Below are 22,559 nucleotides of genomic sequence, written 5' to 3' on the forward strand. Positions count from 1 at the left end.
TTGTCCTATTCTTCATGTCATCTTGTTTACTATTTTAATTATGTTTGATTCACTCTGGTGAATACCAGATGGAAACTTCACCTCCATGAAAACACTTAGCTACTGTAAATCTGTCCCTATACCATGTCACTCCAGTCAATCAATACCTGTGTGAGGGTCTGTTTAACTAGAAATCCCCACAAGAATAGTAAACAAACCCACATTTGACCAACTAGGGACATTATGTTAGTTCAAATGCTATTTCTTAAGGGGTTTGGGGTTAAGGTTAGAATTAGTGTTAGGGTTAAAATTACGTTAACAGTCAGGATTAGGTTCTAGGGTTAGGTTTAGGATTAGGGTTAGGGTAAGGGTAAGAGTACGGGTTAGGGTTAGGTTTAGGATTAGGAGCTAGGGTTAGGATTAGGATTAGGGTTAGGGTAAGGGTAAGAGTACGGGTTAGGGTTAGGTTTAGGATTAGGGTTAGGGTTAGGATTAGGATTAGGAGCTAGGGTTAGGATTAGGATTAGGGTTAGGGTAAGGGTAAGAGTACGGGTTAGGGTTAGGTTTAGGATTAGGGTTAGGGTAAGGGTAAGAGTACGGGTTAGGGTTAGGTTTAGGATTAGGTTCTAGGGTTAGGTTTAGGATTAGGGTTAGGGTAAGGGTAAGAGTACGGGTTAGGGTTAGGTTTAGGATTAGGGTTAGGGTAAGGGTAAGGGTAAGATTACTGGTTAGGGTTAGGTTTAGTGAAAATAGGATTTTGAATGGGACTGAATTGTGTGTCCCCACAAGGTTAGTTGTACAAGACTGTGTGTGTGTGTGTGTGTGTGTGTGTGTGTGTGTGTGTGTGTGCGCGCGCGCGCGTGCGGTCTAACTTTATTATCCTTTTGGGTTCCAAAGGTCCATAGGTTTAGTGGTTAGGATTAGGGTTAGGAATTAGAGTTAGGTTTAGTTTTAGGGTTAGGGGTTAAGGTTAGATTTAAGTTAAGAGTTAGGTTAAGGGGTTAGGGCTAGGTTTGGTGTTAAGGTTAAGGTTAAATAGGATTTTGAATGGGAATAAATGTTTTGGTCCCAACTTGGATTGTAAAACCAATGTGTTTCTCTCCACTCAATCACCCCACATATTTCCCAATTCCCATACATTCATTCTGGATTAAGTGAAACTGTGGACAGTAGCATGTAACACACAGGACAGTAGCATGTAATACACAGTAGTACACTCTCACAGAGTCGCCCATTAAAGTCTTCTATAAAACAGACTATTTAAAGATATAAAGACATGCACGAATCACAATAGACCCAGGCAGACAGACTATAGGGCTCTAGTCACAGTGGAAAAGTGGAAGACACACACACACACACACACACACACACACACACACACACACACACACACAGTCCATTCACTGTGGAAGACATAATTCTCTGTGACACCTCACTGGAAGCAGCCGAAGGATGGGGTCCCTGTGCAGTGCCCGCTAAGTGTGTGCCCTATCCCAAGCCATATAACACTGTAGAATTACGTAAATTCGCTCAGAACTGTGCTCTGGCTCAACATGCGAGAAATGTGTTGCTGAAGGACATGTGGACGAAAGGATGGAAGATTGGAAACACGACGATTTATCGCAATTTCTCGTCGGAATTGTTAGGGCGTGAAACATGTAGTTTTGGATTGACTCACAATTTCAGAAGCTTGGTAATCTTTCTAAAAATGAAAGCATATATAGCCATGATAATAGAATGGATGAGTTTGTTTACCTGCATGTTGTAGCCGAGTTCTCCGATTGAAAGGGTTAATTAATCTGTCCTCCCGCTCTTCTCAAAGCAGACCCTTCCCTGTCCACGGGAATGCAAAAGCAGGCACTGGCACTGTCTGTGACTTTTCTGAGAGAGGTGGATGGAGTGTGGTGAGCGAGAGAGAGTGGGGGGTGGCTGGTATAGAGAGCGAGGAATTAGATGCGCTGTGTGTTCCCTCGAACTCGTTTTAATTTTCCATGCTCGATTTGAATTGGCTATGTAGTCTAAACAGAAATGCTAATTCATTTAATTATTTGAATATAGTTGCCATTTAGGAAATTTGAAAAACTCACAAAATAATGGAATGGCATCAAATGCCACAAAATTAACTGAGCCAAGGTGAATTATTGTTCACCTCTTCTGAATTATTTGTATTCTCTTCTCTGTCATTAGGCTACTGTTTACCATAATAGGCATCCAATTCAATCTCATCATGTGGAGAAGCCCAATCCTCTGGGGAGGACTGTGGTGTGTGTGTGTGTGTGTGTGTGTGTGTGTGTGTGTCTGCACACACGTGTGGGTGTGACCAGAGGCGTCATGCCCATAGTGGGAACAGGGGCACATACCCCCTCAGATTTGTCCTGTTAAAACAAAAACAAACATGTTTATATATACAGTGCCTTTGGAAAGTATTCAGACCCCTTGACTTTTTCCACATTTTGTTACGTTACACCCTTATTCTAAATGGATTAAAAAAAATAAAAATAATCCTCAGCAATCTACACACAAAACCCCATAATGACAAAGCAAAAACAGGTTTTAGTACATTTGCAAATGTATTAAAATAAAAAACAGAAATACAGTGCCTTGCGAAAGTATTCGGCCCCCTTGAACTTTGCGACCTTTTGCCACATTTCAGGCTTCAAACATAAAGATATAAAACTGTATTTTTTTTTGAAGAATCAACAACAAGTGGGACACAATCATGAAGTGGAATGACATATTACTGGATATTTCAAACTTTTTTAACAAATCAAAAACTGAAAAATTGGGCGTGCAAAATTATTCAGCCCCCTTAAGTTAATACTTTGTAGCGCCATCTTTTGCTGCGATTACAGCTGTAAGTCGCTTGGGGTATGTCTCTATCAGTTTTGCACATCGAGAGACTGACATTTTTCCCATTCCTCCTTGCAAAACAGCTCGAGCTCAGTGAGGTTGGATGGAGAGCATTTGTGAACAGCAGTTTTCAGTTCTTTCCACAGATTCTCGATTGGATTCAGGTCTGGACTTTGACTTGGCCATTCTAACACCTGGATATGTTTATTTTTGAACCATTCCATTGTAGATTTTGCTTTATGTTTTGGATCATTGCCTTGTTGGAAGACAAATCTCCGTCCCAGTCTGAGGTCTTTTGCAGACTCCATCAGGTTTTCTTCCAGAATGGTCCTGTATTTGGCTCCATCCATCTTCCCATCAATTTTAACCATCTTCCCTGTCCCTGCTGAAGAAAAGCAGGCCCAAACCATGATGCTGCCACCACCATGTTTGACAGTGGGGATGGTGTTCAGGGTGATGAGCTGTGTTGCTTTTACTCCAAACATAACGTTTTGCATTGTTGCCAAAAAGTTCAATTTTGGTTTCATCTGACCAGAGCACCTTCTTCCACATGTTTGGTGTGTCTCCCAGGTGGCTTGTGGCAAACTTTAAACAACACTTTTTATGGATATCTTTAAGAAATGGCTTTCTTCTTGCCACTCTTCCATAAAGGCCAGATTTGTGCAATATACGACTGATTGTTGTCCTATGGCCAGAGTCTCCCACCTCAGCTGTAGATCTCTGCAGTTCATCCAGAGTGATCATGGGCCTCTTGGCTGCATCTCTGATCAGTCTTCTCCTTGTATGAGCTGAAAGTTTATAGGGACGGCCAGGTCTTGGTAGATTTGCAGTGGTCTGATACTCCTTCCATTTCAATATTATCGCTTGCACAGTGCTCCTTGGGATGTTTAAAGCTTGGGAAATCTTTTTGTATCCAAATCCGGCTTTAAACTTCTTCACAACAGTATCTCGGACCTGCCTGGTGTGTTCCTTGTTCTTCATGATACTCTCTGCGCTTTTAACGGACCTCTGAGACTATCACAGTGCAGGTGCATTTATACGGAGACTTGATTACACACAGGTGGATTGTATTTATCATCATTAGCCATTTAGGTCAACATTGGATCATTCAGAGATCCTCACTGAACTTCTGGAGAGAGTTTGCTGCACTGAAAGTAAAGGGGCTGAATAATTTTGCACGCCCAATTTTTCAGTTTTTGTTTGTTGAAAAAGTTTGAAATATCCAATAAATGTTGTTCCACTTCATGATTGTGTACCACTTGTTGTTGATTCTTCACAAAAAAATACAGTTTTATATCTTTATGCTTGAAGCCTGAAATGTGGCAAAAGGTCGCAAAGTTCAAGGGGGCCGAATACTTTCGCAAGGCACTGTACCTTGCTTGCATGAATATTCAGACCCTTTGCTATGAGACTCATCCTGTTTCCATTGATCATCCTTGAGATGTTTCTACAACTTGACTGGAGTTCACCTGTGGTAAATTCAATTGATTGGACATGATTTGGAAAGGCACACACCTGTCTATATAAGGTCCCACAGTTGCCAGTGCATGTCAGAGCAAAAACCAAGCCATGAGGTCGAAGGTATTGTCCATAGAGATGGGGAGGTAGGGTAGAGATAGACAGGAGAGAGGGGTGAGAGAGATGGGGAGGTAGGGGAGAGATAGACAGGAGAGAGGGGTGAGAGAGATGGGGAGGTAGGGGAGAGATAGACAGGAGAGAAATGGGTGAGAGAGATGGGGAGGTAGGGGAGAGATAGACAGGAGAGAGAGGGGTGAGAGAGATGGGGAGGTAGGGGAGAGATAGACAGGAGAGAGGGGTGAGAGAGATGGGGAGGTAGGGGAGAGATAGACAGGAGAGAGGGGTGAGAGAGATGGGGAGGTAGGGGAGAGATAGACACGAGAGAGGGGTGAGAGAGATGGGGAGGTAGGGGAGAGATAGACAGGAGAGAAAGGGGTGAGAGAGATGGGGAGGTATGGGAGAGATAGACAGGAGAGAGGGGTGAGAAAGATGGGGAGGTAGGGTAGAGATAGACAGGAGAGAGGGGTGAGAGAGATGGGGAGGTAGGGTAGAGATAGACAGGAGAGAGGGGTGAGAGAGATGGGGAGGTAGGGGAGAGATAGACAGGAGAGAGGGGTGAGAGAGATGGGGAGGTAGGGGAGAGATAGACAGGAGAGAGGGGTGAGAGAGATGGGGAGGTAGGGGAGAGATAGACAGGAGAGAGGGGTGAGAGAGATGGGGAGGTAGGGGAGAGATAGACAGGAGAGAGGGGTGAGAGAGATGGGGAGGTAGGGGAGAGATAGACAGGAGAGAGGGGTGAGAGAGATGGGGAGGTAGGGGAGAGATAGACAGGAGAGAGGGGTGAGAGAGATGGGGAGGTAGGGGAGAGATAGACAGGAGAGAAAGGGGTGAGAGAGATGGGGAGGTAGGGGAGAGAGACAGGAGAGAGGGGTGAGAGAGATGGGGAGGTAGGGTAGAGATAGACAGGAGAGAGGGGTGAGAGAGATGGGGAGGTAGGGGAGAGATAGACAGGAGAGAGGGGTGAGAGAGATGGGGAGGTAGGGGAGAGATAGACAGGAGAGAGGGGTGAGAGAGATGGGGAGGTAGGGGAGAGATAGACAGGAGAGAGGGGTGAGAGAGAGACCTGGGTGAAATAGCAATCAAACAGGTCAGACATTTTCTGGATGTGTGCATTGCATGATAAAGAGTTAAGATATGCAAACAGCCTGCATGAGCCACAGGCCAGAAGATAATCTACTCTGAATATACTTTACTCCCTAATACAGAGGTCCTGTGGTTAAGCAGTAATATCTGATTGAAGGAAACCATAAAGAGAGGTCATGTGAGTAAGGGCGAAGGTCATCCCATCCCATGTTGTCCTATTTTAGTAATGATCATTAAGTCCACAGGCACGACTGATTTCCTGCTATGAAGCACATGCACTTGGACTAAGCTCAATGGAAGTTCGGGATATGTTCAGGGTCACACACACAACAGACCGGAAACAGATAATTACATAGTGGCTTCATTAGGTGGCTTTCTCTCTCTCTTTTCACTATATTACCCAGTGTCAGTGGTCTTCTTTGGGTCAATACTCATTACACACAGGGATCTTTTACTGTAGACAACTGTCACACACAACCACGGAAAACATCGCCATTATTCCTCCTCCACCTAACTTTACAGTTGATATTATGCATTGGGACAGTTGGAATTATGCATTGGGACAGTTGATATTATGCATTGGGGCAGTTGGAATTATGCATTGGGGCAGGTAGCGCTTTCCTGTTCTGCCACACCCAGATTTTTCCGTCGGACTGCCAGATGATGAAGTGTGAATCATCACTCCAGAGAACACGTTTCCATTACTCCAGAGTCCAATGGCGGCGAGCTTTACACCACTCCAGCCGACGCTTGGCATTGCGCATGGTGAGTTTGGGCTTGTGGGCGGCTGCTCGGCCATGGAAACTCATTTCATGAAGCTTCCGACGAACAGCTATTGTGCTGACGTTGCTTCCACAGACAGTTTGGAACTCGGTAGTGAGTGTTGCAACTGAGGACAGACAATTTTTACGCACCATGTGCTCCAGCACTTGGTGGTCCCGTTCTGTGAGCTTGTGTGGCCTACCACTTTGCGACTGAGCCGTTGTTGCTACTAGACGTTTCCACTTCACAATAACAGCAATTACAGTTGACCGTGGCAGCTCTAGCAGGGCAAGCATTGGTACTGCTTGCCGGGCAGTAGCAGAGAGAACAGTCTATGACTTGGGTGGTTGGAGTCTTTGACAATTTGTAGGCCCTTCCTCTGACCCCGCCTGGTATAGAGGTCCTGGATGGCAGGGAGCTCGGCCCCAGTGATGCACTGCCTTGCGTTCTGATGCAGAGTAGTTGCCATACCACGTTGTGATGCAGCCAGTCAAGATGCTCTAAATGGTACAGTTGTATAACTTCTTGAGGATCTGAGGGCACATGCCAATTCAGCTTACTGAGAGGGAAGATGCATTGTCGTGCCCTCCACTAAGCCCAGTCTATGTGAATGGGGGCATGCTCAGCCCTCCGTTTCCTGTAGTCCACGATCTCTTTTGTCTTGCTGACGTTGAGGGAGAGGTTGTTATCCTGACCCATCAGGAATTCCAGGATCCAGTTGCAGAGGGAGATGTTCAGTCCCAGGGCCCATAGCTTAGTGATGAGTTTGGAGGGCACTATGGTGTTGAACACTGAGCTGTAGTCAATGAACAGCATTCTCACATAGGTGTACCTCTTGTCCAGGTGGGAAAGGGCAGTGTGGAGTGGAGTAAAGATGGCATCATCTGTGGATATGTTGGTGTGGTATGCGAATTGGAGTGGGTCCAGGGTGTCTCGGATGATGGTGTTGATGTGAGCCAACAGCCTTTCAAATAATTTCATGGCTACAGATATGAGTGCTACAGCACGATAGTCATTTAGACAGGTTAACTTAGCATTCTTGGGCACAGGGACTATGGTGGTCTCCTTGAAACATGTGGTTATTGCAGACTGGGTCAGGGAGAGGTTGAAAATGTCAGTGAAGACACTTGCCAGCTGGTCAGCGCATGCTCTGAGTAGGGGCCCTGGCAATCCATCTGGCCCTGCGGCCTTGTGAATGTTAACCTGTTTAAAGGTCTTACTCACATCAACTACACAGAGCGTGATCACTCAGTCATCCAGAATAGCTGGTGCTCTCATGCATGGTTCAGTGTTGCTTGCCTCGAAGTGAGCATAGAAGGCATTTAGCTCGTCTGGTAGGCTTGCGTCACTGGGCAGCCCATGGCTGAGTTTCCCTTTGTAATCCGTGATAGTTTGCAAGGCCTGCCATATCCGAACGTCATAGCTGGCATGGTAGGATTCAGTCTTAGTCCTGTATTGACACTTTGCTTGTTTGATGGTTTGTCCGATGTTGTAGCGGGATTTCTTATAAGCGTCCGGATTAGTGTCCCGCTCCTTGAAAGCGGCAGCTCTACCCTTTAGCTCAGTATGGATGTTGTCTGTAATCCATAGCTTCTGGTTGTGATATGTACGTACTGCAGTGGCGGTCGGTGCCGTTTAAGTTGAGGGAAGACAATCATTTTTTAATGAGCATGGCCTTATTTCTATTACAGCATATTGGATGACTGTCATTCATATTTCATTCATCCATCTCATCTGTAACCTCGATAGGTTTAGGTTACTACATGGTACTCCAATTTTTCTTATATCCATAATGAGGTTGTTACAAGGTGACAGACAATGACACATTCAATACCGCCTTGTGCACTCTTGCCTGAATCTAGCTGATCTAGGGTGTAATCATTAGTCCAACAGTTGCAAACGAGAGTTTTCTATTGGACAAATTCAGGTATGTTTATCCCCGTTTCATTCCATTTAATTCTGTTTAAGAAACATTTTTCAACAGAATCGATGGAATGAATACACCCCTGATCACATGCAAACATAGTTCACTTTCATAGCAGCCATATAAAAACAGCATAATCACTTTCCTCGTTAATTCCTTTTCGCATCTACGGGCTCCCTCCCGTCACCTTTGCCCTTCGCTTGAAGGCTTCAGTGCAAAACACATCAGATGTCAGCAAACTTTCCAAGCCAAACCTTTATATCATACCAATAACCGCTACACATAGCCTACATCGTTGTCACCATATTAGCTAATGTCAGTCAACATAGTTACTAGAAATAAAGTGTAAACCTGCTACAATCGTGCAGTACTGTGTAGAGATAGCAAGCAGTTTAGCAGTTACACTGGTGGGCCCTGGTGGCAATACATTTATAAAACCAAAAGCTTACCTTGACTTGGAAAAGTTCCAGTGTTGGATAGCCATAGCCAGCTCGCTAACATGGCATCCCTCCCTGTTTGAGCAGGATGTTTGAGTAGGCAAAACTAGCTAGCTGCAAGTGAAAGTGAAAGAAAATACAACAAGAAAACTCTCTTGTTTCTCCTTTATTTTTGAAAAATGTATTTGTTCAAAACTGTTCAACTATCGTCTTTCTCTCTCTTTGAGTCAACTACTCACCACATTTTATGCACTGCAGTGCTAACTAGCTGTAGCTTATGCTTTCAGTACTAGATTCATTCTCTGATGCTTTGTTTGGCTGGACAATATGTCCAACATGTTCATATTTCAAGAGGTTGGAGGACGTCCTCCGGGAGTTGTCATAATTACTAAGTCTATGGAAGGGGGCGAGAATCTCCTAGATTTTGTATTGAAGTCAATGTACCCAGAGGAGGAGGGATGCTGTCTGTTGAGGCTACTTTAGACTTTCGTTGCAAAACAGTGTGTTTTAATCAATTATTTGGTGATGTGAATATATTTAGTACAGTTTTATCTTAAAAGGATAACTTTTTTAATGTTTCACTATTTTAATTTTTTATGAAATTCACTGAGGATGGTCCTCCCCTTGCGCCTCTGAGGAGCCTCCATTGATGTACTGTCACTTTGGGGACAATACACTTATTAATGAAGCTGGTGACCGATGTGGTAAACTCCTCAATGCCATCAGATGAATGCCAGAACATATTCCAGTCTGTGCTAGCAAAACAGTTCTGTAGCTTAGCATCCACTTCATCGAACCACTACCATATTGAGCACATCACTGGTACTTTCTGTTTGAGTTTTTGCTTGTAAGAAGAAATCAGGAGGATAGAGTTATGGTTTTGCCAAATGGAGGGAGAGGGAGAGCTTTGTATGCATTTCTGTGTGTGGAGAAAAGACGGATTTCAGTTTCACTGCATTAAACTCACAGGCCACTAGGGTCACCGCCTCCGGAAGAGCATTTTTTGGTTGGCTTATGGCTGTATTCAGCTTGTTGAGTGCAGCCTTAGTGCTAGCCTCGGTTTGTGTTGGTAAATAGACAGCTACGAAAAATATAGATGACATTCTCTATTCCACCATCAAACAGAAAACAGACACACAGGTACTGTACTAACACACACACACACACACACACACACACACACACACACATGGTCAGATCACCGTTTACCACTTGTAGCTATTTTTAGAGGTGATATAAATAGCTTTTCTTTAGCTCAAACATTTGCATTCATGTCTGACTGTAGCCAGCAGCCTTGTTTTCTGTTGTCTATAGATGTTAGACACGGATGTTATCATCTACTCTGTGATTCTGTTCTCTCTGCTATCGCACGGCAAGAGGTATGGGAGCACCAAGTCTTGGACCAAAAGGCTCCTGAACATCTTCTACCCCCAAGCCATAAACCAGCTGAACCGTTAATCAAACTGCTACCCTGACTATTTACATTGATCCCCTTTTTATTTCAACTGACTCTCTTGCACCAGTGCTATACAAATTCACTGAACTCTACCCACACACTCACACATACTACACTGACACAACACACACACATAGACTACATACAACTACATACCCTCACACACACACAAACCACACACACGTATATTGACATAACACACACACACACACTTTCCCACTCTTTCACACTTCACATACACTGCTGCTACTCTGTTTATGATCTATTCTGATTGCCTAGTCACCTTAACCCTTACCTACATGTACAGTTGAAGTTGGAAGTTTACATACACCTTAGCCAACTACATTTAAACTCAGTTTTTCACAATTCCTGACATTTAATCCTAATAAAAATCCCCATTTTAGGTCAGTTAGGATCACCACTTTATTTCAAGAATGTGAAATGTCAGAATAATAGTAGAGAGAATGATTTATTTCAGCTTTTATTTCTTTCATCACATTCCCAGTGGGTCAGAAGTTTACATACACTCAATTAGTATTTGGTAGCATTGCCTTTAAATTGTTTAACTTGGGTCAAACGTTTCTGGTAGCCTTCCACAAGCTTCCCACAATAAGTTGGGTGAATTTTGGCCCATTCCTCCTGACAGAGCTGGTGTAACCGAGTCAGGTTTTTTAGGCCTCCTTGCTCGCAAGCGCTTTTTCAGTTCAGCTCACAAATTTTCAGTAGGATTGAGGTCAGGGCTTTGTGATGGCCACTCCAATACCTTGACTTTGTTGTCCCTAAGCCATTTTTCCACAACTTTGGAAGTATGCTTGGGGTTAATGTCCATTTGGAAGACCCATTTGCGACCAAGCTTTAACTTCCTGACTGATGTCTTGAGATGTTGCTTCAATATATCCACATAATTGTCGTCCCTCATGATGCCATCTATTTTGTGAAGTGCACCATTCCCTCCTGCAGCGAAGCACCCCCACAACATGATGCTGCCACAAACATAATGATGGTCATTATGGCCAAACAGTTCTATTTTTGTTTCATCAGAACAGAGGACATTTCTCCAAAAAGTACGATCTTTGTCCCCATGTGCAGTTGCAAACCGTAGTCTGGCTTTTTTTAATGGAGGTTTTGGAGCAGTGGCTTCTTCCTTGCTGAGCGGCCTTTCAGGTTATGTTGGTATTGGAATCGTTTTACTGTAGATAATTTTGTACCTGTTTCCTCCAGCATCTTCACACAGTCCTTTGCTGTTGTTCTGGGATTGATTTGCACCTTTCGCACCAAAGTCTCCTTCCTGAGTGGTATGGCGGCTGCGTGGTCCCATGGAGTTTATACTTGCATACTATTGTTTGTACAGATGAACGTGGTACCTTCAGGCGTTTGGAAATTGCTCCCAATGATGAACCAGACTTGTGGAGGTCTACAATTTATTTTCTGAGGTCTTGGCTGATTTCTTTTGAGGCACTGAGTTTGAAGGTAGGCCTTGAAATACATCCACAGGTACACCTCCAAATGGCTCAAATTGGCTCAAATTATGTCAAATGATGTCAATCAGAAGCTTCTAAAGCCATGACATCATTTTCTGGTATTTTCTAAGCTGTTTAAAGGCACAGTCAACTTAGTGTATGTAAACTTCTGACCCACTGGAATTGTGATACAGTGAATTTTAAGTGAAATAATCTGTCTGTAAACAATTGTTTTAAAAATGCACAAAGTAGATGTGCTAACTGACTTGCCAAAACTATAGTTTGTTAACAAGAAATTTGTGGAGTGGTTGAAAAATAAGTTTTAATGACTCCAACATAAGTGTATGTAAACTTCCGACTTCAACTGTACATATTACCTCAATTACCTCAACTACCTCATACCCCTGCACATTGACTCAGTACCGGTACTCCTTGTATATAGCCTCGTTATTGTTATTTTATTGTGTTACTGTTTCCTTTTTTAATGTTCGCAAAAAAACATTTTGTCTCTACATTGTTGGGAAAGGACTCGCAAGTAAGCATTTCACAGAAAAGTCTACACCTGTTGTATTCAGCGCATGTGACAAATAAAATTTGATTTGATCTATATAGCTGTTATATGACCTGGCTCTTTACACAGAGCACTTATATTGGTGTGTGTGTGTGATGTCTCTCCATCCTATTACCCCACAGATTTCCTGGAAATTCTTTCTGGAAACTGGGATTTGAGGACAACCACACACAGTAACACACACACATTCTCACACAGTCCATTATATGCCTTAATCTATAGTTTCTCTAAAGCTCTCTGATCTTACTATTAAAACACAGAGCAGTGCTATAGGACAGTGCACCTCATTCATCCATATAAATGTCCCTCTGTTCCTGCAATGGATATTCTTAAAAGCTTTGCAATCATTGATTGTTTCTGATATGTGCAGTATTCCATTTAAAGGGAATAAGATGTAAATTCAATACAATGTTTTCTTCTCATTAACCCCTACTAGTCTAATCCTGTAGACGGTGACATCTACTAAGCTAACATATGGAGCTGTTTTATTAATATGGTCATAAGACAGACCACTTAGCTATTTGATTTGGAGTTTTAGGACCCCTGTAAACCAATACGTTTAGCCTTTATTAAAGCCTTCATGGTGGAGCTTTAGGAAGTGGATGGAACAAAACACAGCCCAGAGACACAAAACACAGCTTATCTTGGAGATGGGGTGGGGGCGATGGAGGGAGACACGTTGTAGCCTTGGAAACGGTTGCTAAGTAGCGGGGCGAAGGATGCCTGGACAGAGGGACCGAGATGGAACTGTGAGGAGGGATGAGGAGAGAAAAGAGTGGGAGACCTATGTGTGTGTGTGTGTGTTGAACAGTAGTCTGTGAATCAAGTCACTCATACACACATGGAACTCTAAAGTGCTTTTGCACTCTGTGGACCCTGCCTTTGGTGGGATAAAAATAACCAGGTTCTGGCTATCCAACACCACTGTATCCTAAAGACACACACACACACACACACACACACACACACACACACACACACATTTCCATTCAATCTACTCTTACTTGAGTTTATTCCACTCGATGCCTAGTTGAACTAAAACCTCTGTACCCTCTGTTTTTTCTCCTTTCCTCTGTCTATCCCTTCTCCACTCTCTTTTATCCTCTCCTTTCTCTCTTCCTCAGTTATGAAATATGAATGACAGAAAGCGGACACAGACGACATGCAATTCATATGTTAATCCATGTGTGTTGGATTTCCGCAGTGCCGGGCCACATTTAGTGAATACACAAGTTCAAGTTCAAGTTATGTGCCGTTCAGAGGGTGAATGGGCAAGACAAAAGATTGAAGTGCCTTTGAACAGGGTATGGTAGTAGGTGCCAGGCTCACCGGTTTGTGTCAAGACTTGTTGTGTTTTTCACAACCAACAGTTTCCCATGTGTATCAAGAACGGTCCACCATCCAAAGGACATCCAGCCAACTTGACACAACGGTGGGAAGCAGTGGAGTCAACATGGGCCAGCGTCCCTATGAAACGCTTTCGACACCTTGCGGAGTCCTTGCCCCGCCGAATTGAGGCTGTTGTAAGAGCTGTTCTGAGGGCGGGGGGTGCAACTCAATATTAGGAAAGTGTTCCTAATGTTTGGTATACTCAGTGTATATAGGCATGAATGAATGGCTACATGTGTAACTGGCAGGTCCTAAATGGATACAGGTGTAACTGACGTATTCTAAATGGATACAGGTGTAACTGACGTATTCTAAATGGATACAGGTGTAACTGACGTATTCTAAATGGATACAGGTGTAACTGACGTATTCTAAATGGATACAGGTGTAACTGACGTATTCTAAATGGATACAGGTGTAACTGACATATTCTAAATGGATACAGGTGTAACTGACGTATTCTAAATGGATACAGGTGTAACTGACGTATTCTAAATGGATACAGGTGTAACTGACGTATTCTAAATGGATACAGGTGTATCTGATGTATTCTAAATGGATACAGGTGTAACTGACGTATTCTAAATGGATACAGGTGTAACTGATGTATTCTAAATGGATACAGGTGTAACTGACGTATTCTAAATGGATACAGGTGTAACTGACGTATTCTAAATGGATACAGGTGTAACTGACGTATTCTAAATGGATACAGGTGTATCTGATGTATTCTAAATGGATACAGGTGTAACTGACGTATTCTAAATGGATACAGGTGTAACTGATGTATTCTAAATGGATACAGGTGTATCTGATGTATTCTAAATGGATACAGGTGTATCTGACGTATTCTAAATGGATACAGATGTAACTGACATATTCTAAATGGATACAGGTGTAACTGGTGTGTCCTTGACTTGTGCGACCAGTCTTCCTTGCACACGTCAATATATCTATAGGACTAACTCTGGAGGGAGAATAGGATCACCATTATAATGAAGGGGAAATGGCGATCTTTGTGGTCAATCTTCATGTAAATAAATACACATTTTAAGGAAATCATGGTACCAATATTACTTCTATAACACCAGATGTATGTCCTTGAAGAGATTATTTTTAAATCACACAGAAGAAATTATAAGGATAATTTAGTAGCTAATATCAGCCTGCAGTACCCCGGTCAGTCTTCAATTTGAGGAGCAGCACTGAGCTACCCTCAAAGGTCACTTGATCGAGTAGCTCAAACTTTGCATGTGAGGTCTACATAAATCTCCCACGAGACGCCATTTTAACCAACTTCCTGGGCTGCATTCCAAACACTTAACAGACACACCCTCTCAAATGAAGTGGACACTTCTGATGACGTATCATGATATCTGACGAGTTTACACTTGCAGGTCAAGGGGCGAGGGAGGAAGGAAGATTTGATAGAGAGGAGGTGCCAAGATGGCTGCTTGAACAGACGCTTTTTTACAGAGCTCCGTACCAAACTTCAGAAAGATTGTGAAAAAAAAAAAAAGTTTAGTCATTATTATTTTTATTTGTTCAAGATATAAGACCTTTCCTGTGACTGGAATGATAATTGGATCATTTATTTCAGCATGTCCAGGCAAAGTCGTGACAAAAAAAGAAAGGAAGAAGTTAGCCGTTCTATTGCTAATCAACAAGAGAGAAACGTGCTTATAGACAACTGCCATAACTACGCTTGGCCTATGGATAATATCATGCTTTCGAATGCTGTTGAAGATGACGATGACGAATTCCCCTATTTACCGGTTACTCCGTGCAAACCTCCACCCTCCAAAAAACCCAACATGAACTCTGACATCGTGGCTACCCTCTCCTTACTCATCAACTCCAGGTGTGACGCCATTGAGAAAATGGTAGGCGCGAACGCCATGGTTATCGAAGGCTTGAAACAGACTGTGGAGTTTGCATGTGGTGAAATTAAGGATGTGAAAACGAGAGTGGCAAAAGTTGAAAAAAATGTGGAAAGGGTGGAAAAGAATAACAATGTCTACCATAGACGTCTCACTGATTTGGAACGATACACAAGAAGATGGAACCTGAGACTCTATGGCTTGCCAGAGGTGGAGAATGAAGATGTGCGAGGAGAGGCTATCCGTATCTGCCAAGACGTTTTGCCTGCAGAGAAGAACAAAGTTGGTGATACCATCGACGTTGTGCATCGCTCGGCAAGAAGCAACAGCAAAATGATTCAAGACCCAGGGGTATCATCATCTTATTCACTACCAGATTCTACAGGGATGCTGTCTGGAAAGCTGCTAGGAAGAACGCCTTCCTTCAGAGCCATGGTATGCGTTTCACTGAGCATCTCAGCCCGGAAGACATAGAAAGAAGGAACAAGTTGTGGCCAACGATCAAGATAGCACGAAGTGAGGGGAAGGATGCTTACTTCGTCGGAGGACGAGGTTTCATCAACGGTTCAGAAATCCATATTCCTCCCTAAAATCTCATCAGAAGGAACAGGTTGATGGTTTCAGCCATGGTATTCTCATTTTCCTTATGTGGTTTACCTAACAAGCATCAGGTGACTATTTTACAGGAATACTCAGGTATTTAAATGTATTAGTTTGTTCTTGTATGACCAGAAGACCTATTTTGTTTACAAACTTACGAAGAAGATTGAAAGCTGAATTTATGTTTTATGTATACAGTAACTAAGATACAGTTTTAAATGGCATACAGGTCTGCTCTGACTTTACACAGTTATTGTTCTATTTAGTTATTAATACTTATTTCCAAAAAAGGTCTTAGGAACGTTTATATGTAAAACATTTTGTTATTCAGTTATTTTATGATCAGTTTTCATATGTACTTAAAATAGTAGGTACCCTTTTATTTAAATTATTATTTGTTGTTTTATTTCTCAGAATAGTTCCTGATTACACTAAAGAGGGTTTTTAGTCTCTCTTACTACAATAACCCTTGGTTTGGTCTTGAACATCATTTCCAGTTGAGTTGAATTTCAAAGCCAGATAACGTCTAGCTCAAAGGTTATGGAATAAGCTATTTTCACTTTAAATTGACTTAAATGGTGCAGATCTCGGTTCCTTATCGTTTACGTTCACTGCTCCTACGTCTTTGACTCATCCTACTACAGTTTATACTTTTATATAATCTTTGTTGTTTTGTCTTTGTCTATATTATCTCTTAATGCTAGGGGGTTACGAAACAATGTGAAGCGCAAGGCCTTATTTTTATTTGCTAAACAATTTTGAACAGATTTTTGCTTTTTTCAAGAGTCTCACTCAATTTTGGCTGATGCCAACTTCTGGCGGTCACAGTGGGGCAACGATATTTGGCTTTCCCATGGATCTGAACGCTCCGCTGGTGTCACTACAATGAAAAATACCTTTGGTGGTAATATTCTACACTCGGAATGTGACCCCTTTGGTCACTTTATTTGTCTTGTGATCAGTTACAATGACATTACGCTCATTACTGTAAACTTCTACGGGTACAACACCAAACATGAGAATGATGAGTTACAATGACATTACGCTCATTACTGTAAACTTCTACTGGTTCAACACCAAACATGAGAATGATGAGTTACAATGACATTACACTCATTACTGTAAACTTCTACGGGTTCAACACCAAACATGAGAATGATGAGTTGCTTGAATCTATAGAGAAACATATACTTCATAAATGTCCCAATTCGTTATTATTGATAGGAGGGGACTTTAACATTACAATAGATAATTCAACTGATAGATGGCCCCCAGGTAGGCCAACCAATCAGAATTTGGGTTTAATACTTTTTATGGAAAAGTTTGATCTTACCAAACCATTACCATATGGAGAGAGAGGTTTCCGGCCGAAAGATCATTCACTTGGACTAACAAAACAGGCTCCAGACAATCCAGAATAGATTTTTTGGCTTATATCCAAATGTATTGATAGTGAGTGTGTTACTACAAATATTTGTACTACTCCCCTCACAGACCATAGGGCCATTTACATTGATATCAAAATATTTACCCCTGATACGAACCTTGGTAGAGCATCATCCTACTGGAAGCTAAATAGCTCATTATTAAATAATGATATAGTTACATTTGAGGTTAAAGATCTGCTCTCACACTTTTGGGAAAGGGCTTCTGAAGAAAAATCTTATTGCAAAAACTGGGAGCTCTTTCAATTTGAGGTGTCCAAATATCTTAGAAAATATGGTAGTAATCTTGCTAAGACCAGAAGAGCTGAGGAGGAAAAGGTGATCATTAAGATAACTTCCCTTTCTCAGAGGTCCCCAGCCGACCTCTTGGGGGAGGAGAAGATGGAACTAATTGAGTTACAAAATAAACTGGATAATACATATAAATTAAAAGCAGAAGGAGCCTTTATTAGATCTAGGGAAAAATGGATGGAGGAGGGAGAACAGAATTCATCCTATTTCTTTAGACTTGAGAAATTTCACTCTAAAAATAACACTATCCATAAGTTAAACATCGATGGTGTTATTACAGATGACCAAAAATGTATCGCTAAATACTGCAGCAATTTTTACAGAAAATTGTATAGCTCTACGTACTGTCAGGAATCCACAGATATGTTTTTTAACTCACTGAATAATGTTCACTCTATCAGTGATATAGAATCTAAACAGTGTGATGAACCCATCAAAGTTGAAGAGATTATAGAGTATATCAAACATCTAAAGAACAATAAATCACCAGGTGTTGATGGAATTACATCAGAATTCTACAAATGATTTTCTGAACAAGTAGCTCCCTTCCTATTTTAAGTCTTTTTAGAGAGTATTAAAAACAGTTCTCTCTCCTACAATGAGTCAGGGGTTAATAACACTGATACCTAAACCTAAAAAATAAGTGCTGCTCATCGATAACTGGTGTCCAATTTGTCTTCTTAATAATGACTATAAGATATTAGCCTCACTACTTGCAAAAATAATTAAAGAAGTCCTGGATGCAATCATTGATAAAACAGTCTGGCTTCATGAGGAACAGACATATTTCTAACAATGTCAGACTAGTATTAGACGTACTTGACTACTCAGACCTAATAACCGAGGATAGCTTCATATTATTTTTAGATTTTTATAAAGCATTTGACACAGTAGAGCATCAGTTCCTCTTCCACTCCCTTGAGAGACTTGGCTTTGGGGATTTTTTCTGTAAGGCTATTAAGACTCTCTATGCAAATGGTAACAGCTCTATCAAATTGAAATATGGCACCTCACCTAGATTTGAGTTAAAGAGAGGAATTAGGCAAGGTTGTCCTATCTCTCCGTACCTGTTTTTATGAATCACCCAACTTCTTGCAAATTCTTTAAATAATAGTCCTGTACAAGGTATTTCCATAGCTGGTAAATAAATTATTATAAGCCAGCTGGCTGACGATACTACACTTTTTCTGAAAGACGCTAACCAAATTCCCATATCGATCAATGTGATACAATCCTTTTCCAAAGCGTATGGTCTATATCTTAACATTAAGCTATGAACTTATAGCTGTCAAAGATTGTATGACACCTTCATATTATGGTATTCCAGTAAAATAAGAACTTACATATTTAGGCATAACCATTACAAAGGATCAGAAGTCTAGAGGCTTACTAAATTTTAACCCTCTTATTAAAAAAACCCAGAAGAAACTAAATCAATGGCTACAGAGGGACTTATCTTTAAAAGGTAGAGTCCTAATAACCAAGGCTGAAGGTATCTCTAGACTAACATATGGTGCTCTGTCTTTATATCTTGACAGTAAAATAAGCAAGGAGATAGACCTGATGCTTTTCAACTTTCTTTGGAGAAACCGTACCCATTACATTAGGAAAACTGTTGTAATGAACACTTAAGAGAATGGTGGACTGAATTTTCTGGACTTCACTACTTTAAATAATACTTTTAAGATCAATTGGATAAAACAATTCCTAAGAAGACCCACTTCTATCTGGAATTTTATTCCTCATCATGTCTTCTCTACTTTTGGTGGCCTTAACGTCATGTTGTTTTGCAATTATAATATTGACAAAGTTCCAGTGAAACTTTCTGCTTTTCATCGGCAGGTTTTCTTGTCATGGTCCTTAATTTATAAACACAATTTTTCTCCACACAGATATTATAAATGGAATATATGGAATAAATGCAGAGGGTCTTTTACTCAGTTATAAAGAATTCTTATCACTTTACAAGGTCCCTGTAACACCTAAAGATTTTGCAATTGTTTTAGATGCCATTCCCTCAGGTGTTGCTTTATTATTCAGGAACATGTCAAGACCTGACCCTCAGAGCCTACCTTCTATTGACCCTGTTGACTCATCAGTAGGAAAGATATTTTTGGTCCATTCAACAACAGAGCGATACAAACCGTGTTTCTATACCTTATGTCATGCCTTATTGGAATAGATTTATTGATAATATCTGTTGGAAAAAAGTTTGGATGTTGCCACACACATACCTACTTGTTAACAAAATTAAGGAAGTTTCCTTTAAAATTACTCATAAATATTATCCTGCCAACCACTATATGAAGAAGTTTAAGGAAAACATCAACTCAAATTGCTCCTTTTGTAATGACCACCCAGAAACAGTTTTGCATCTTTTTTGGCATTGTATGCATGTAAGAAAACTGTGGCAAGACATCAGTAGGTTTATTATTGAACACATTTATGAAGATTTTACACTATTGTGGAGAGATGTACTGTTTGGATTCTTTACATACAATAGAAATAAGCTGAAACATTTTATGTAATTAATTTCATTATTCTTTTGGCCAAATTTCATATACACAAATTTAAATTTACAAACAGAAAACCACATTTTCGTACCCTACAAAAATAAATTGAACTGTATTAAGACGGTTAAATGCTCTACTAACAAAAAAAGCTATTAGAATTGTAAGTATATGCATGTCCCTTAAGGTCCTTGTGTAATTGTAATGTGATATTGTACCCCCTAGCTCGATTGTCTATTGTTTGTAATCTATGCATGCTTGTGTTCCCTCATGTGCTTTATGTATTGATTTGTTATTATAAAAAAAAAAAAAAAAAAAAGAGGGAGGAAGGAAGGAATTTTAAATGGACCACATTTGCCCGGATATTCGTCCTCATTCATCCCACGACGATTGTGTTTTCAGCCACTGGTAGCTTGTGGGTGCTTTATATGCGCTACAGTCAATTATGATTGCATGTCTACTTATATTAAATATATAATTATTCATACACGCCTACTGTATGATAGCTAGCAAATGAATTAGCTAACTAACGTTAACCTGCCTAGCTGGAACTTCTGAAGTAGGAAAATGTTTTATTTTTTACCATTTCCAAAAGCTAATCAAACAAAAACATAATTACTGAAAACGAGGGCTGAGGGGCTTACGTTGCAAACTTCCCTTGCTTGGCTAATCATTTGGACCGCCGACAAATATGGCCGCAGTGATTCCCCCAAGGGCATAAGACGAGGATAATTAATAAGAGTGTCTTTTATGAGTTTGAAACGCAGCCCTGGGCTTCAAATGCGCTATTGAGTCTTCAGATACGAATGAATGGTGTCACGTGATCGATGGCTTTGTCCATTCATAAATGTAGTCTTTGCGCTGTACCCACCTAGGTATACCTAGACTCACAGAGTAAGACCAAAGTGACTTGCTCTCCTCCTTCTCTCCATTAGCGATCCCCTGACTTTTACTATCTCCATGTATCTTCATCTAACTCTGTCGTTTCTCTGTCTCGGTCTGGGTGACCCACACTCATTGAGAAGAGTCTAACACAGCTCTGTATTAACTCATTTCCCTCTGCCTCAGAGAAAACTATAGAACTTACTATAGAATTCTGTTGTACACTGTACAACACTAGACTCCACAATGTAGTATCCCTCGTTCATGTGTTGTACTACAGTATACTATAGACCGCAAAAACACTACAGTAATTACTATAGTATATACCGCAGTATTTAATTTGCATTTACCCTGGCCAATCCCCTCCCTAATATCCCAATTTGTGTCACCTATAAGTGACTGGAGGCTGCTATAACAGCCAGTCTCCAGTCTTCTGGGAAGGCTTTCCACTAGATGTTGGAACATTCCTGGGGGGACTTGCTTCCATTCAGCCATTGGAACATTAATGAGGTCAGGAAATAATGGATGATTAGGCCTGGCTCACAGTTGGCTTTCCAATTCATCCCAAAGGTGTTCGATGGGGTTGAGGTCAGGGCTCTGTGGAGTCCAGGCAAGTTCTTCCACACTGATCTCAACAAATCATTTCTGTATGGACCTCGCTTTGGCCACAGGGGCATTGTCATTCTGAACGATGGAAACACAAAAAACATCAACCACAACCACACATACCACCAGTATCCTGAAAAACAAGTTTCCATCCCCTACTTTCTATTTTTAATAAAGTTATTCACCCCCTCCCCAACCATACCCTAAACTGGGTTTGTATCCTATTCCCAACCATACCTCTTAAACCTAACCCCATCTCCTCTATTTTATTATCCTCTTTACATTTTTTTATTCATTATTAAAAAAAAAAAATCAAATCGAGGAAGACAAAAGGTGAACTCCACCACCCCTCCCCCTTGCAAACCTGATCTTCAACCAGACAGCTACACTGAGAAGAGGGATAGAAGAAGGCATGATACCTTGAGATGTCCCTACCAGTCCCAAAGTTTGTTGTGTCCATCTCCAGGTTATAGAAAAGAGCAGCTCTTAACTATCTGTACAGACTCCAGTCCTAAATACCTACAGGCTATGGAATATTTGCTCTTTTAGTATTTGTCCAGTAGGTTTCCTTTAAGGAGAAAGACCACATGTATATTACAAAAAGAACTAAACAAAAACATAAGAGTAAATACTACAGTAAATACTACAATCATGTCCGCAACACTACATTGAATAATACAGCAAAAACACTAGTGTATACTATCGTATTTATACCGTAGTGTACTATACTATTTTTTCATGTGAGGGGAGAGAGCGATAGAGACGATTGACACGCAAGCCTAAGTATTCTCAGTACTGGATAATCTCCTTTTGCATCTGAGGGGAGGGGGCTCAGAGAGAGAGGCGGCGTCTCACC

General features: G+C 41.2%; 1 non-coding gene across 1 annotated transcript; it reads left to right on the plus strand.

The window, feature by feature from the left end:
- The first annotated feature begins 22,234 nt into the window (after positions 1-22,234).
- Positions 22,235-22,291, plus strand: LOC118937484 (U7 small nuclear RNA). Its single transcript, XR_005034823.1, has one exon. It is a non-coding gene; the product is annotated as a U7 small nuclear RNA (small nuclear RNA).
- Positions 22,292-22,559: the final 268 nt, after the last annotated feature.

Source organism: Oncorhynchus mykiss, chromosome 11, assembly GCF_057628025.1.
Source record: "Oncorhynchus mykiss isolate SJ-2025 chromosome 11, ASM5762802v1, whole genome shotgun sequence".
Classification (NCBI taxonomy): Eukaryota; Metazoa; Chordata; class Actinopteri; order Salmoniformes; family Salmonidae; genus Oncorhynchus; species Oncorhynchus mykiss.